This window comes from Brassica napus, chromosome C2, assembly GCF_020379485.1.
Source record: "Brassica napus cultivar Da-Ae chromosome C2, Da-Ae, whole genome shotgun sequence".
Classification (NCBI taxonomy): Eukaryota; Viridiplantae; Streptophyta; class Magnoliopsida; order Brassicales; family Brassicaceae; genus Brassica; species Brassica napus.
Window position 1 is genome coordinate 31,683,718 of NC_063445.1, and position 14,670 is coordinate 31,698,387.

Sequence of the window (14,670 nt, forward strand, 5' to 3'; positions counted from 1 at the left end):
ACTAACCTAATCACCCTTAATCTCCCTAACCCATGAATTCAAAAGGTGATTACTCACTAATCTCCATGATTCCTCTTAAACCCATATTGGATTTCAGATTAATCATTCAGAGAAAATACAGATAATAGAATAGAAATCAACAGTAGAACATGTGATCAATGAATCAAAGAGATCCCCTTTTTCAAGGTTTTTGGTGGTTTTCTTCAGAACAAAGATAGATCTGCCTCCTGGTGGCTTACAGAGTATTAAAACATAGGTTTAGAAAATAAAAACGTGCATCATGAAATGACCAAAAGGCCCTTGAGAAATCATAAGTTCGAGCAGAAATAAGACGCGGAGCGACCTCCGCTCGTCGCTCCGAGTAGTCGCTCCACACTTCGGGAGCGACCTCGCTGTGTCGCTGCGAGAGGTCGCTCCGGACTCGTTCTCGCGTTCCCGAGTGATGAAAATGCGAGCGACCTCCGCTCGTCGCTCCGAGTAGTCGCTCCATGCTTCGGGAGCGACCTCGCTGTGTCGCTGCGAGAGGTCGCTCGGGCTCCATTGTGTTGTCGTCATGCGATAGAAATGCGAGCGACCTCGGGGTGTCACTCTGGCCAAGTCGCTCTGGGCTTCGGGAGCGACCTGGAGTGGTCGCTCTGATAGGTCGCTCCGGGTCAGTTTTCGGCTTCCACCGGGATGAAATGGCGAGCGACTTCTCCGCATCGCTCTGGTAAGGTCGCTCTGAAAAGGCAGGTCAGAGCGACTTGCTGGTGTCGCTCCGGGAAGTCGCTCCCAACGCTCTGCTCGTCCAATGATCATCTTTACACCTCTTTCGAGCTCCAAACACACCCAAATGTCTCCGAGAACTCCATGTGGTACTCCAATACCTGATAAAGACTTATGTATGCAAAATGCAACCTAAACATGGCTAAATCCTAGTCTATATGATCAAAATGCACATGGATGAATGGATAAGATAATGGAAATATACAAGATATCAACTCCCCCAAACTTGTTCTTTTACTTGTCCACAAGTGAACTTTCTAGAACTCATAGGGAGAGAGGTTTGAAGGTGGGAGCTCATAGCCAAAAGAAACACAACTAGTACTCGATTCAACATCTAATCCAGCACGAGCACACTCTCTTATTACACTCTAGCTTCTCTAGGTCTATCTGAACTCTTTTCATCCCTACACTCATCATCATGCATCCACACATTCAAATCAACCAACTCTCACATTCATTAAGCACAAAACATCAGGTGAATTCTTGCAAATGGTAAGTTGGTCCAAGTCATTTGGTTGGGTGAGGGAAGACTTTTATTCAAGTGATTCAAGAGGTTCGAAACATAAAATCTTTAAGGTGGTTTACTCTCGAAACAAGTAGCCTTGACATTGCACATAATATATCTAAGAAAGGGATCAACTCATGCATACAATGCTCAATCTCCATTGTTCTACCCTTTTCCCAAACATACAATTACACAATCATTCTCAAATGCCAAACCCAACTCACATCTCTCACCAAAAGATCCTAAGAACATTAACTCCTTCTCTTTGAAATCTACAAGGGATTTTTCACAACCTCAAAACATTACTTAGCTCCTAACAACTTTGCTAGCCCCCTTTTTCTTTCTTTTTCGTTTCTTTTCATATTTTATTTCTCTTTTTTTTTTTTTTTTTAGATGGGGGCCAAGACTTTTCATAACTTGAGCTAGAGGTTTTTCTACTTATCCCAATAAGACAATTCACTTAAACACAAAGAGTCATTTCTTTTCCTTTTTCATTGCTCCCAAATCATAATCACAACTCTCACCCCCACCTATAGCTAGACAATAGAGTGCCCAATCTAGCAAGAATGAAGATCAAGCATTGTCGTTCCCGATACTCTCAACATTATGCACATGTAAGACTTTCCGAAGAAGGCCTCACTCATCAAACAATGAAAGCTTAAAAGGAGGGAAAGGTTTTGGGAGTGGTCTACCACTAGAGTTTGTCAGAATAAGATTGGCATAAAGGATGTGACAACTCAGGTGTGTATAGCCATGACTCAGTACACAAGGGACCATGAGCAAGAAGCATTAAGTTCGTTTAGTTCAAATAAGGTTGTAGTTGGCTTCAAAGACTGAGTTTCAGCAATCAACAAGTTTCAGGAAGAGTCTTCAAGGCTCGAAGCATACAAGTGTTTTTGAGAGGTGCATAAGCTATTCAGGTGCAAAGTAATGTTCTTTACAAGGCATTTCAAATCATTGCTCCCAATGCAAGTAAATGCAACCTATATGCTCTAGACTCTCCTAGAAATGCCAATGATGCAAACTAAATGAATTTTTTTTTTATGCAAATATATATGTATAATGCAATGCATGAGACTCAAAATCATCAAAGCAAACGTGATCAAATACTTGGTACCTCCCCCAAACTTAAATGACACAGTCTCTGTGTTGTCAAGGAGAGAGAGATACCCAAAAAGAGAAAACTAATATGCAAAAACGAAATGGTATATACAAAGGAAAGTAGTGGGTTACCTTCTATGGAGAATGAGTAGAGGGAGATGCTCCCTCCTCGTCGTCCTCAGGTGGTAACTCTTCAAGGTGCTCATCAGTAAGAGTGCCCATCTCTTCAATGTAGAAGGCTTGCCCGAACACAGTTGGTTTCTTCATTTTCTCCTTGATGTCAAAGTGGAGAACATGCCCTTTACCCAAATGGAGATCAATCGTGCCCTCTTTCACCTTAACAATTGCTCCTGCTGTAGCTAAGAATGGCCTTCCAAGAATCAATGGGTCCTGAGCCTCCTCACCCATCTCAAGCACCACAAAATCTGTAGGTATCTCATACCTTCCAATCTTCACAGGTAGGTCCTCTAAGATGCCCACAGGGTACTTCACTGAACGATCAGCTAACACCAGAGAGAGTTTACACTTCTTGTACTGAGTGAATCCAAGCTTCTTTGCAACAGACAAAGGCATCACGCTGACACTAGCTCCCAAATCGCAGAGACATTTCTCAAATACCATAGGTCCAAGAGCACAAGGTAGTGTAAAGCATCCTGGATCCTCTAACTTCTCTGGAACATCAAGCCTTTGGATGATGGCACTGCACTCATGGGTAAGAATCATCATGCTTTCCATTTCCTTCTTCTTTGCAGCTACAACATCTTTCAGGAACTTGTTGTATTGAGGAATCAACATGAAAGCATCGATGATGGGCATTGCAACCTGAGCTTCACTCATTTGCTTGTCAAACAAAGCCTTGTACTTCTCTAGCAGCTGCCTCTTGAATCTACCAGGGAATGGTAGTTTGGGTTCATAGGGAGGAGGAACAAAAGAATTCTCACTTGCTGGAGCAAGAACTTCACCATCCTTCACTGTTTTCTTCTCTTCCCCAACCTTTCCTTTACCCTTGGCTTCCACAATCTTCTCCAAGATTTCATCATTGATTTTCTCATCAACAATCACCACTTCATCATCTAAGTTGATGGCCACCTCCTCACCTAGTTTCTCAGCATCCCTGGTGAGGGTTGTAGGAGGTAACTGCTTACCACTCCTAAGGGTGATAGCTTTGGCCTCCTTGGGGTTTTGGTCAGATTTTCCAGGTAGAGATCCTTGCTGGCGAGTCTGGTGAGTGTTCATGGAAGCAAACTGATTCTCTAAATTCTTGACTGTAGAAGCAAGATGTGAGAACTTGTTGTTGAGCTCATTGTAGCTCCCATCAATCTTGGAATGAAGGTTTTTCAACTCATATCCAACATGCTTCTCACTTCTAGTCTGAGACTCCAAGATTTGTTTCAGCAGGGTGTCAGTGCTGCTCTCTTGAGGAGCAGAGGAACCAGATGAGGGGTTTTGCTGAGGTTGATAGCTGCCTTGCTGGTTGTTTCGAGGCGGATAACCACTCTGTTGGTTGTTGGGATAGGATTTCTGTTGGTAGTTGTTGTACTGAAAGTTGGGCTCTTTTTTGTACCAGCTACCATTGTTGTTGATGAAACACAACTCTTCTTGACCTTCCAAACCCTCAACCTCATGGACAACAGGTGTTGCTTCTTGGTTTGGGTTACCAACAAAGTGCAGCTGCTCTTGTGTGGCTTTATCAGCAAGGAGGATGTCTATCTTATCCTGTAGAGCTTTCATCTCTTTCCTCGTCTGCTTATCATCACCCCTACTGCCCCTGTCGTGTCTCCACTGTAGACTGCATCACTCTTCACCATGTTGTCAACCAGCTCTTCTGCATCATCTTCAGTTCTTCCCAAGAAGAACCCATTGCTAGCTGTATCCAGTCTGGCTCTGTACTTAGGAAGGCACCACTGTAGAAGGTACTGAGCAAGCTCTCCTTAGAGAAACCATGGTGTGGGCATTGGTTTGATAGCCTTGAATCTCTCCCAGGCTTCACTGAATCCTTCCAAGTTCTTCTGTTGGAAACTGGAGATCTCATTTCTCAGCTTAGCAGTTCTTGAGGATGAGAAGAATTTCTGCAAGAATGCTCTCTTGCACTCATCCCAAGTAGTGATAGAGTCGCTGGGTAGAGACTTCTCCCACTGACGTGCCTTATCCCCCAAAGAGAAAGGGAATAACTTCAGCTTTAAGGCATCCTCTGACACACCATTGGTTTTTGACAACCCACAGTAGCTGTCGAACCTGTCCAAGTGATCGAATGGGTCCTCTAAAGCCAAACCATGATATTTGTTGTTCTCGATCACATTGAGGAGTCCGGACTTGACCTCAAAGTTGTTGGCTGCCACAGCCGGTGCTCGGATTCCCAGTCTGTGACCATGAATGTTGGGCCGGTCATAAGTACCAATGGGTCGAGCTGCCCGCGGTTGGTGTTCTGCCCCTTGCGGTGGATCTGCCATATCAATATCCAATCTCTGCAAGTGGGCTTGTTGTTCTTCTTCTCTTCTAGCTCTAACACACTCCCTCTCGAAAGCTCTGATGTCTGCTACTATTGGAACTAGGTTTGACAGACCTCTGCTCCTCAAGTTCATACACCTGAAAGTGAAAGGTAGGTGAAGAAGAAGAATCAGTAACAAAACAAAATTAAAATGACTTAGTCTCAAGTAAGTGACTAAATCTCAATGTTCAAATCTACTCAGAATTTGGCAACGGCGCCAATTTGATGTTAGGAGTTTTCAAGGCTCCTAAGACAAATGTTGTAGTATAGTGATTGTCGAACCAGTTCTGAGGGATATCAAAGCACTGAGAAAGCAAGTACTCACTTAATCTAAGTGCAACCAATGATTTAGATGAGTTTTAAACTACTACTAATACTAGAAAGCAATAACAAAATGATACTTTCTTGACTAAGGGAAAAGAGAACTCATGGGCATAGGGATTAGACCTTGGGTGATCAAGTATCGAACTAAAGATGGCAAATGATCAATCAAACTATCAACCTTAAGCCTAGACACAATTCTAAGCAAGCTCTATGTCTAGATAAATGCTCATTTGCTAACATATCTCAAACATCAAATGTCTTTGGTTGAATAATATGAAAGCAATCATTACTAACAAGTCTATTAGCTATCTTAGCACCTTTAACAACAAATGTCTTTGGCAAAGTATACTAAAAGCCTAGGAGAGTTGTCTCAGGCATTTCATCAAACACCTTTCGGGTGGGAAATGCCTATTGATCAACTTTTGAGTGGCCAACTCAGAAGATGCATTAGGAATACTCTACTAGCAAGGAACAAGAATGATCTACACTAAAACATCCTAGAACTAACCTAATCACCCTTAATCTCCCTAACCCATGAATTCAAAAGGTGATTACTCACTAATCTCCATGATTCCTCTTAAACCCATATTGGATTTCAGATTAATCATTCAGAGAAAATACAGATAATAGAATAGAAATCAACAGTAGAACATGTGATCAATGAATCAAAGAGATCCCCTTTTTCAAGGTTTTTGGTGGTTTTCTTCAGAACAAAGATAGATCTGCCTCCTGGTGGCTTACAGAGTATTAAAACATAGGTTTAGAAAATAAAAACGTGCATCATGAAATGACCAAAAGGCCCTTGAGAAATCATAAGTTCGAGCAGAAATAAGACGCGGAGCGACCTCCGCTCGTCGCTCCGAGTAGTCGCTCCACACTTCGGGAGCGACCTCGCTGTGTCGCTGCGAGAGGTCGCTCCGGACTCGTTCTCGCGTTCCCGAGTGATGAAAATGCGAGCGACCTCCGCTCGTCGCTCCGAGTAGTCGCTCCATGCTTCGGGAGCGACCTCGCTGTGTCGCTGCGAGAGGTCGCTCTGGCTCCATTGTGTTGTCGTCATGCGATAGAAATGCGAGCGACCTCGGGGTGTCACTCTGGCCAAGTCGCTCTGGGCTTCGGGAGCGACCTGGAGTGGTCGCTCTGATAGGTCGCTCCGGGTCAGTTTTCGGCTTCCACCGGGATGAAATGGCGAGCGACTTCTCCGCATCGCTCTGGTAAGGTCGCTCTGAAAAGGCAGGTCAGAGCGACTTGCTGGTGTCGCTCCGGGAAGTCGCTCCCAACGCTCTGCTCGTCCAATGATCATCTTTACACCTCTTTCGAGCTCCAAACACACCCAAATGTCTCCGAGAACTCCATGTGGTACTCCAATACCTGATAAAGACTTATGTATGCAAAATGCAACCTAAACATGGCTAAATCCTAGTCTATATGATCAAAATGCACATGGATGAATGGATAAGATAATGGAAATATACAAGATATCAACTCCCCCAAACTTGTTCTTTTACTTGTCCACAAGTGAACTTTCTAGAACTCATAGGGAGAGAGGTTTGAAGGTGGGAGCTCATAGCCAAAAGAAACACAACTAGTACTCGATTCAACATCTAATCCAGCACGAGCACACTCTCTTATTACACTCTAGCTTCTCTAGGTCTATCTGAACTCTTTTCATCCCTACACTCATCATCATGCATCCACACATTCAAATCAACCAACTCTCACATTCATTAAGCACAAAACATCAGGTGAATTCTTGCAAATGGTAAGTTGGTCCAAGTCATTTGGTTGGGTGAGGGAAGACTTTTATTCAAGTGATTCAAGAGGTTCGAAACATAAAATCTTTAAGGTGGTTTACTCTCGAAACAAGTAGCCTTGACATTGCACATAATATATCTAAGAAAGGGATCAACTCATGCATACAATGCTCAATCTCCATTGTTCTACCCTTTTCCCAAACATACAATTACACAATCATTCTCAAATGCCAAACCCAACTCACATCTCTCACCAAAAGATCCTAAGAACATTAACTCCTTCTCTTTGAAATCTACAAGGGATTTTTCACAACCTCAAAACATTACTTAGCTCCTAACAACTTTGCTAGCCCCCTTTTTCTTTCTTTTTCGTTTCTTTTCATATTTTATTTCTTTTTTTTTTTTTTTTTTTTAGATGGGGGCCAAGACTTTTCATAACTTGAGCTAGAGGTTTTTCTACTTATCCCAATAAGACAATTCACTTAAACACAAAGAGTCATTTCTTTTCCTTTTTCATTGCTCCCAAATCATAATCACAACTCTCACCTCCCACCTATAGCTAGACAATAGAGTGCCCAATCTAGCAAGAATGAAGATCAAGCATTGTCGTTCCCGATACTCTCAACATTATGCACATGTAAGACTTTCCGAAGAAGGCCTCACTCATCAAACAATGAAAGCTTAAAAGGAGGGAAAGGTTTTGGGAGTGGTCTACCACTAGAGTTTGTCAGAATAAGATTGGCATAAAGGATGTGACAACTCAGGTGTGTATAGCCATGACTCAGTACACAAGGGACCATGAGCAAGAAGCATTAAGTTCGTTTAGTTCAAATAAGGTTGTAGTTGGCTTCAAAGACTGAGTTTCAGCAATCAACAAGTTTCAGGAAGAGTCTTCAAGGCTCGAAGCATACAAGTGTTTTTGAGAGGTGCATAAGCTATTCAGGTGCAAAGTAATGTTCTTTACAAGGCATTTCAAATCATTGCTCCCAATGCAAGTAAATGCAACCTATATGCTCTAGACTCTCCTAGAAATGCCAATGATGCAAACTTAATGAATTTTTTTTTTATGCAAATATATATGTATAATGCAATGCATGAGACTCAAAATCATCAAAGCAAACGTGATCAAATACTTGGTACCTCCCCCAAACTTAAATGACACAGTCTCTGTGTTGTCAAGGAGAGAGAGATACCCAAAAAGAGAAAACTAACATGCAAAAACGAAATGGTATATACAAGGAAAGTAGTGGGTTACCTTCTATGGAGAATGAGTAGAGGGAGATGCTCCCTCCTCGTCGTCCTCAGGTGGTAACTCTTCAAGGTGCTCATCAGTAAGAGTGCCCATCTCTTCAATGTAGAAGGCTTGCCCGAACACAGTTGGTTTCTTCATTTTCTCCTTGATGTCAAAGTGGAGAACATGCCCTTTACCCAAATGGAGATCAATCGTGCCCTCTTTCACCTTAACAATTGCTCCTGCTGTAGCTAAGAATGGCCTTCCAAGAATCAATGGGTCCTGAGCCTCCTCACCCATCTCAAGCACCACAAAATCTGTAGGTATCTCATACCTTCCAATCTTCACAGGTAGGTCCTCTAAGATGCCCACAGGGTACTTCACTGAACGATCAGCTAACACCAGAGAGAGTTTACACTTCTTGTACTGAGTGAATCCAAGCTTCTTTGCAACAGACAAAGGCATCACGCTGACACTAGCTCCCAAATCGCAGAGACATTTCTCAAATACCATAGGTCCAAGAGCACAAGGTAGTGTGAAGCATCCTGGATCCTCTAACTTCTCTGGAACATCAAGCCTTTGGATGATGGCACTGCACTCATGGGTAAGAATCATCATGCTTTCCATTTCCTTCTTCTTTGCAGCTACAACATCTTTCAGGAACTTGTTGTATTGAGGAATCAACATGAAAGCATCGATGATGGGCATTGCAACCTGAGCTTCACTCATTTGCTTGTCAAACAAAGCCTTGTACTTCTCTAGCAGCTGCCTCTTGAATCTACCAGGGAATGGTAGTTTGGGTTCATAGGGAGGAGGAACAAAAGAATTCTCACTTGCTGGAGCAAGAACTTCACCATCCTTCACTGTTTTCTTCTCTTCCCCAACCTTTCCTTTACCCTTGGCTTCCACAATCTTCTCCAAGATTTCATCATTGAATTTCTCATCAACAATCACCACTTCATCATCTAAGTTGATGGCCACCTCCTCACCTAGTTTCTCAGCATCCCTGGTGAGGGTTGTAGGAGGTAACTGCTTACCACTCCTAAGGGTGATAGCTTTGGCCTCCTTGGGGTTTTGGTCAGATTTTCCAGGTAGAGATCCTTGCTGGCGAGTCTGGTGAGTGTTCATGGAAGCAAACTGATTCTCTAAATTCTTGACTGTAGAAGCAAGATGTGAGAACTTGTTGTTGAGCTCATTGTAGCTCCCATCAATCTTGGAATGAAGGTTTTTCAACTCATATCCAACATGCTTCTCACTTCTAGTCTGAGACTCCAAGATTTGTTTCAGCAGGGTGTCAGTGCTGCTCTCTTGAGGAGCAGAGGAACCAGATGAGGGGTTTTGCTGAGGTTGATAGCTGCCTTGCTGGTTGTTTCGAGGCGGATAACCACTCTGTTGGTTGTTGGGATAGGATTTCTGTTGGTAGTTGTTGTACTGAAAGTTGGGCTCTTTTTTGTACCAGCTACCATTGTTGTTGATGAAACACAACTCTTCCTGACCTTCCAAACCCTCAACCTCATGGACAACAGGTGTTGCTTCTTGGCTTGGGTTACCAACAAAGTGCAGCTGCTCTTGTGTGGCTTTATCAGCAAGGAGGATGTCTATCTTATCCTGTAGAGCTTTGATCTCTTTCCTCGTCTGCTTATCATCACCCCTACTGCCCCTGTCGTGGTCTCCACTGTAGACTGCATCACTCTTTACCATGTTGTCAACCAGCTCCTCTGCATCTTCCTCAGTTCTTCCCAAGAAGAACCCATTGCTAGCTGTATCCAGTCTGGCTCTGTACTTAGGAAGAGCACCACTGTAGAATGTGCTCAGCAAGCTCTCCTTAGAGAAACCATGGTGTGGGCATTGGCTTGGTAGCCTTTGAATCTCTCCCAGGCTTCACTGAATCCTTCCAAGTTCTTCTGTTGGAAACTGGAGATCTCATTTCTCAGCTTAGCAGTTCTTGAGGATGAGAAGAATTTCTCCAAGAATGCTCTCTTGCACTCATCCCAAGTAGTGATAGAGTCGCTGGGTAGAGACTTCTCCCACTGACGTGCCTTATCCCCCAAAGAGAAAGGGAATAACTTCAGCTTTAAGGCATCCTCTGACACACCATTGGTTTTTGACAACCCACAGTAGCTGTCGAACCTGTCCAAGTGATCGAATGGGTCCTCTAAAGCCAAGCCATGATATTTGTTGTTCTCGATCACGTTGAGGAGTCCTGACTTGACCTCAAAGTTGTTGGCTGCCACAGCCGGTGCTCGGATTCCCAGTCTGTGACCATGAATGTTGGGCCGGTCATAAGTACCAATGGGTCGAGCTGCCCGCGGTTGGTGTTCTGCCCCTTGCGGTGGATCTGCCATATCAATATCCAATCTCTGCAAGTGGGCTTGTTGTTCTTCTTCTCTTCTAGCTCTAACACACTCCCTCTCGAAAGCTCTGATGTCTGCTACTATTGGAACTAGGTTTGATGGACCTCTGCTCCTCAAGTTCATACACCTGAAAGTGAAAGGTAGGTGAAGAAGAAGAATCAGTAACAAAACAAAATTAAAATGACTTAGTCTCAAGTAAGTGACTAAATCTCAATGTTCAAATCTACTCAGAATTTGGCAACGGCGCCAATTTGATGTTAGGAGTTTTCAAGGCTCCTAAGACAAATGTTGTAGTATAGTGATTGTCGAACCAGTTCTGAGGGATATCAAAGCACTGAGAATGCAAGTACTCACTTAATCTAAGTGCAACCAATGATTTAGATGAGTTTTAAACTACTACTAATACTAGAAAGCAATAACAAAATGATACTTTCTTGACTAAGGGAAAAGAGAACTCATGGGCATAGGGATTAGACCTTGGGTGATCAAGTATCGAACTAATGATGGCAAATGATCAATCAAACTATCAACCTTAAGCCTAGACACAATTCTAAGCAAGCTCTATGTCTAGATAAATGCTCATTTGCTAACATATCTCAAACATCAAATGTCTTTGGTTGAATAATATGAAAACAATCATTACTAACAAGTCTATTAGCTATCTTAGCACCTTTAACAACAAATGTCTTTGGCAAAGTATACTAAAAGCCTAGGAGAGTTGTCTCAGGCATTTCATCAAACACCTTTCGGGTGGGAAATGCCTATTGATCAACTTTTGAGTGGCCAACTCAGAAGATGCATTAGGAATACTCTACTAGCAAGGAACAAGAATGATCTACACTAAAACATCCTAGAACTAACCTAATCACCCTTAATCTCCCTAACCCATGAATTCAAAAGGTGATTACTCACTAATCTCCATGATTCCTCTTAAACCCATATTGGATTTCAGATTAATCATTCAGAGAAAATACAGATAATAGAATAGAAATCAACAGTAGAACATGTGATCAATGAATCAAAGAGATCCCCTTTTTCAAGGTTTTTGGTGGTTTTCTTCAGAACAAAGATAGATCTGCCTCCTGGTGGCTTACAGAGTATTAAAACATAGGTTTAGAAAATAAAAACGTGCATCATGAAATGACCAAAAGGCCCTTGAGAAATCATAAGTTCGAGCAGAAATAAGACGCGGAGCGACCTCCGCTCGTCGCTCCGAGTAGTCGCTCCACACTTCGGGAGCGACCTCGCTGTGTCGCTGCGAGAGGTCGCTCCGGACTCGTTCTCGCGTTCCCGAGTGATGAAAATGCGAGCGACCTCCGCTCGTCGCTCCGAGTAGTCGCTCCATGCTTCGGGAGCGACCTCGCTGTGTCGCTGCGAGAGGTCGCTCGGGCTCCATTGTGTTGTCGTCATGCGATAGAAATGCGAGCGACCTCGGGGTGTCACTCTGGCCAAGTCGCTCTGGGCTTCGGGAGCGACCTGGAGTGGTCGCTCTGATAGGTCGCTCCGGGTCAGTTTTCGGCTTCCACCGGGATGAAATGGCGAGCGACTTCTCCGCATCGCTCTGGTAAGGTCGCTCTGAAAAGGCAGGTCAGAGCGACTTGCTGGTGTCGCTCCGGGAAGTCGCTCCCAACGCTCTGCTCGTCCAATGATCATCTTTACACCTCTTTCGAGCTCCAAACACACCCAAATGTCTCCGAGAACTCCATGTGGTACTCCAATACCTGATAAAGACTTATGTATGCAAAATGCAACCTAAACATGGCTAAATCCTAGTCTATATGATCAAAATGCACATGGATGAATGGATAAGATAATGGAAATATACAAGATATCAACTCCCCCAAACTTGTTCTTTTACTTGTCCACAAGTGAACTTTCTAGAACTCATAGGGAGAGAGGTTTGAAGGTGGGAGCTCATAGCCAAAAGAAACACAACTAGTACTCGATTCAACATCTAATCCAGCACGAGCACACTCTCTTATTACACTCTAGCTTCTCTAGGTCTATCTGAACTCTTTTCATCCCTACACTCATCATCATGCATCCACACATTCAAATCAACCAACTCTCACATTCATTAAGCACAAAACATCAGGTGAATTCTTGCAAATGGTAAGTTGGTCCAAGTCATTTGGTTGGGTGAGGGAAGACTTTTATTCAAGTGATTCAAGAGGTTCGAAACATAAAATCTTTAAGGTGGTTTACTCTCGAAACAAGTAGCCTTGACATTGCACATAATATATCTAAGAAAGGGATCAATTCATGCATACAATGCTCAATCTCCATTGTTCTACCCTTTTCCCAAACATACAATTACACAATCATTCTCAAATGCCAAACCCAACTCACATCTCTCACCAAAAGATCCTAAGAACATTAACTCCTTCTCTTTGAAATCTACAAGGGATTTTTCACAACCTCAAAACATTACTTAGCTCCTAACAACTTTGCTAGCCCCCTTTTTCTTTCTTTTTCGTTTCTTTTCATATTTTATTTCTCTTTTTTTTTTTTTTTTTTAGATGGGGGCCAAGACTTTTCATAACTTGAGCTAGAGGTTTTTCTACTTATCCCAATAAGACAATTCACTTAAACACAAAGAGTCATTTCTTTTCCTTTTTCATTGCTCCCAAATCATAATCACAACTCTCACCTCTCACCTATAGCTAGACAATAGAGTGCCCAATCTAGCAAGAATGAAGATCAAGCATTGTCGTTCCCGATACTCTCAACATTATGCACATGTAAGACTTTCCGAAGAAGGCCTCACTCATCAAACAATGAAAGCTTAAAAGGAGGGAAAGGTTTTGGGAGTGGTCTACCACTAGAGTTTGTCAGAATAAGATTGGCATAAAGGATGTGACAACTCAGGTATGTATAGCCATGACTCAGTACACAAGGGACCATGAGCAAGAAGCATTAAGTTCGTTTAGTTCAAATAAGGTTGTAGTTGGCTTCAAAGACTGAGTTTCAGCAATCAACAAGTTTCAGGAAGAGTCTTCAAGGCTCGAAGCATACAAGTGTTTTTGAGAGGTGCATAAGCTATTCAGGTGCAAAGTAATGTTCTTTACAAGGCATTTCAAATCATTGCTCCCAATGCAAGTAAATGCAACCTATATGCTCTAGACTCTCCTAGAAATGCCAATGATGCAAACTTAATGAATTTTTTTTTTTATGCAAATATATATGTATAATGAAATGCCAATGATGCAAACTTTGGAAACCGTGTTTTGTCAAAATCTGGGGGCCCACGCGTAAGAAACCCATCCAAAACCCCCGTTAATGATGGCCTAATATTGGAGGAGAAAGAAACCATATTTTTTATCATTTCAGTCAATAATCTGTGAAATGTTTCGCTGACAAAAAAAAATCTTTGAAATGCTTGTAAAAGTTTTGATGCAACGAAAAGAAGAAGGAAGTTTTAACTGAAAATCAAAAGATGATATTTTTTCTCCTACTGTGTAAAAATCAGAAAATATTCGAAGGGGAATTGCCAAAAATACCATTTTCTTTATACCACTTTTCAATTATACATTAACCAACTATACCACCAGATTTTTAATAGGAAAATGACTACTATGTCCCCTAATTAATTAAACCTAAACTAATCAATTACTAAAAGCTTTTATCTAAACCATCGATCAAAAAAAAACCCATCTATATCTTCTTCCTCGATGTGAGAATCTGGCGAGCTCCGGCATAGGATGAAAATCGGATATGTGAGGCGAGAAGCCGGGGAGCTCCGACAAAGGACGACGATCGGATATGTGAGGCGAGAATCCGGTGAGCTCCGGTAAAGGACGACGATCGGATCCGTCGGTGATGGTGAATCTAGTCCATGGCGTTCTCCTCAAGCACATGAACACCGACGTCAAAATCGCGGGAGAACACTTTGTTGGAATTCATACTAGTTTATAACGATTTATAAATCAACCTATGAATTTAGTTTGCCTAGATCTCATGCAAATACGGAAATAAATCTAGATCTTAGGGTTTCGAATATACTTGGAAGTTTTACAGCGGAAGGATTAATAAACCAAATTAAGATTTCTAGCATTCCAAATGTCGTGCCTCTACTGGTATTCACACGCACACAAACTGGATTGATACGGGATGCTAGTACCGTTGAGACTTCTCTCAAGAACTCACGAACA

General features: G+C 42.5%; 2 non-coding genes across 2 annotated transcripts; both read left to right on the forward strand.

The window, feature by feature from the left end:
* Positions 1 to 4,308: 4,308 nt before the first annotated feature.
* On the forward strand, positions 4,309 to 4,413 carry LOC125582668. The gene has a single exon (XR_007320124.1). It is a non-coding gene; the product is annotated as a small nucleolar RNA R71 (small nucleolar RNA).
* Positions 4,414 to 9,996: 5,583 nt separating this feature from the next.
* LOC125582663 lies at positions 9,997 to 10,102 on the forward strand. Its single transcript, XR_007320119.1, has one exon. It is a non-coding gene; the product is annotated as a small nucleolar RNA R71 (small nucleolar RNA).
* Positions 10,103 to 14,670: the final 4,568 nt, after the last annotated feature.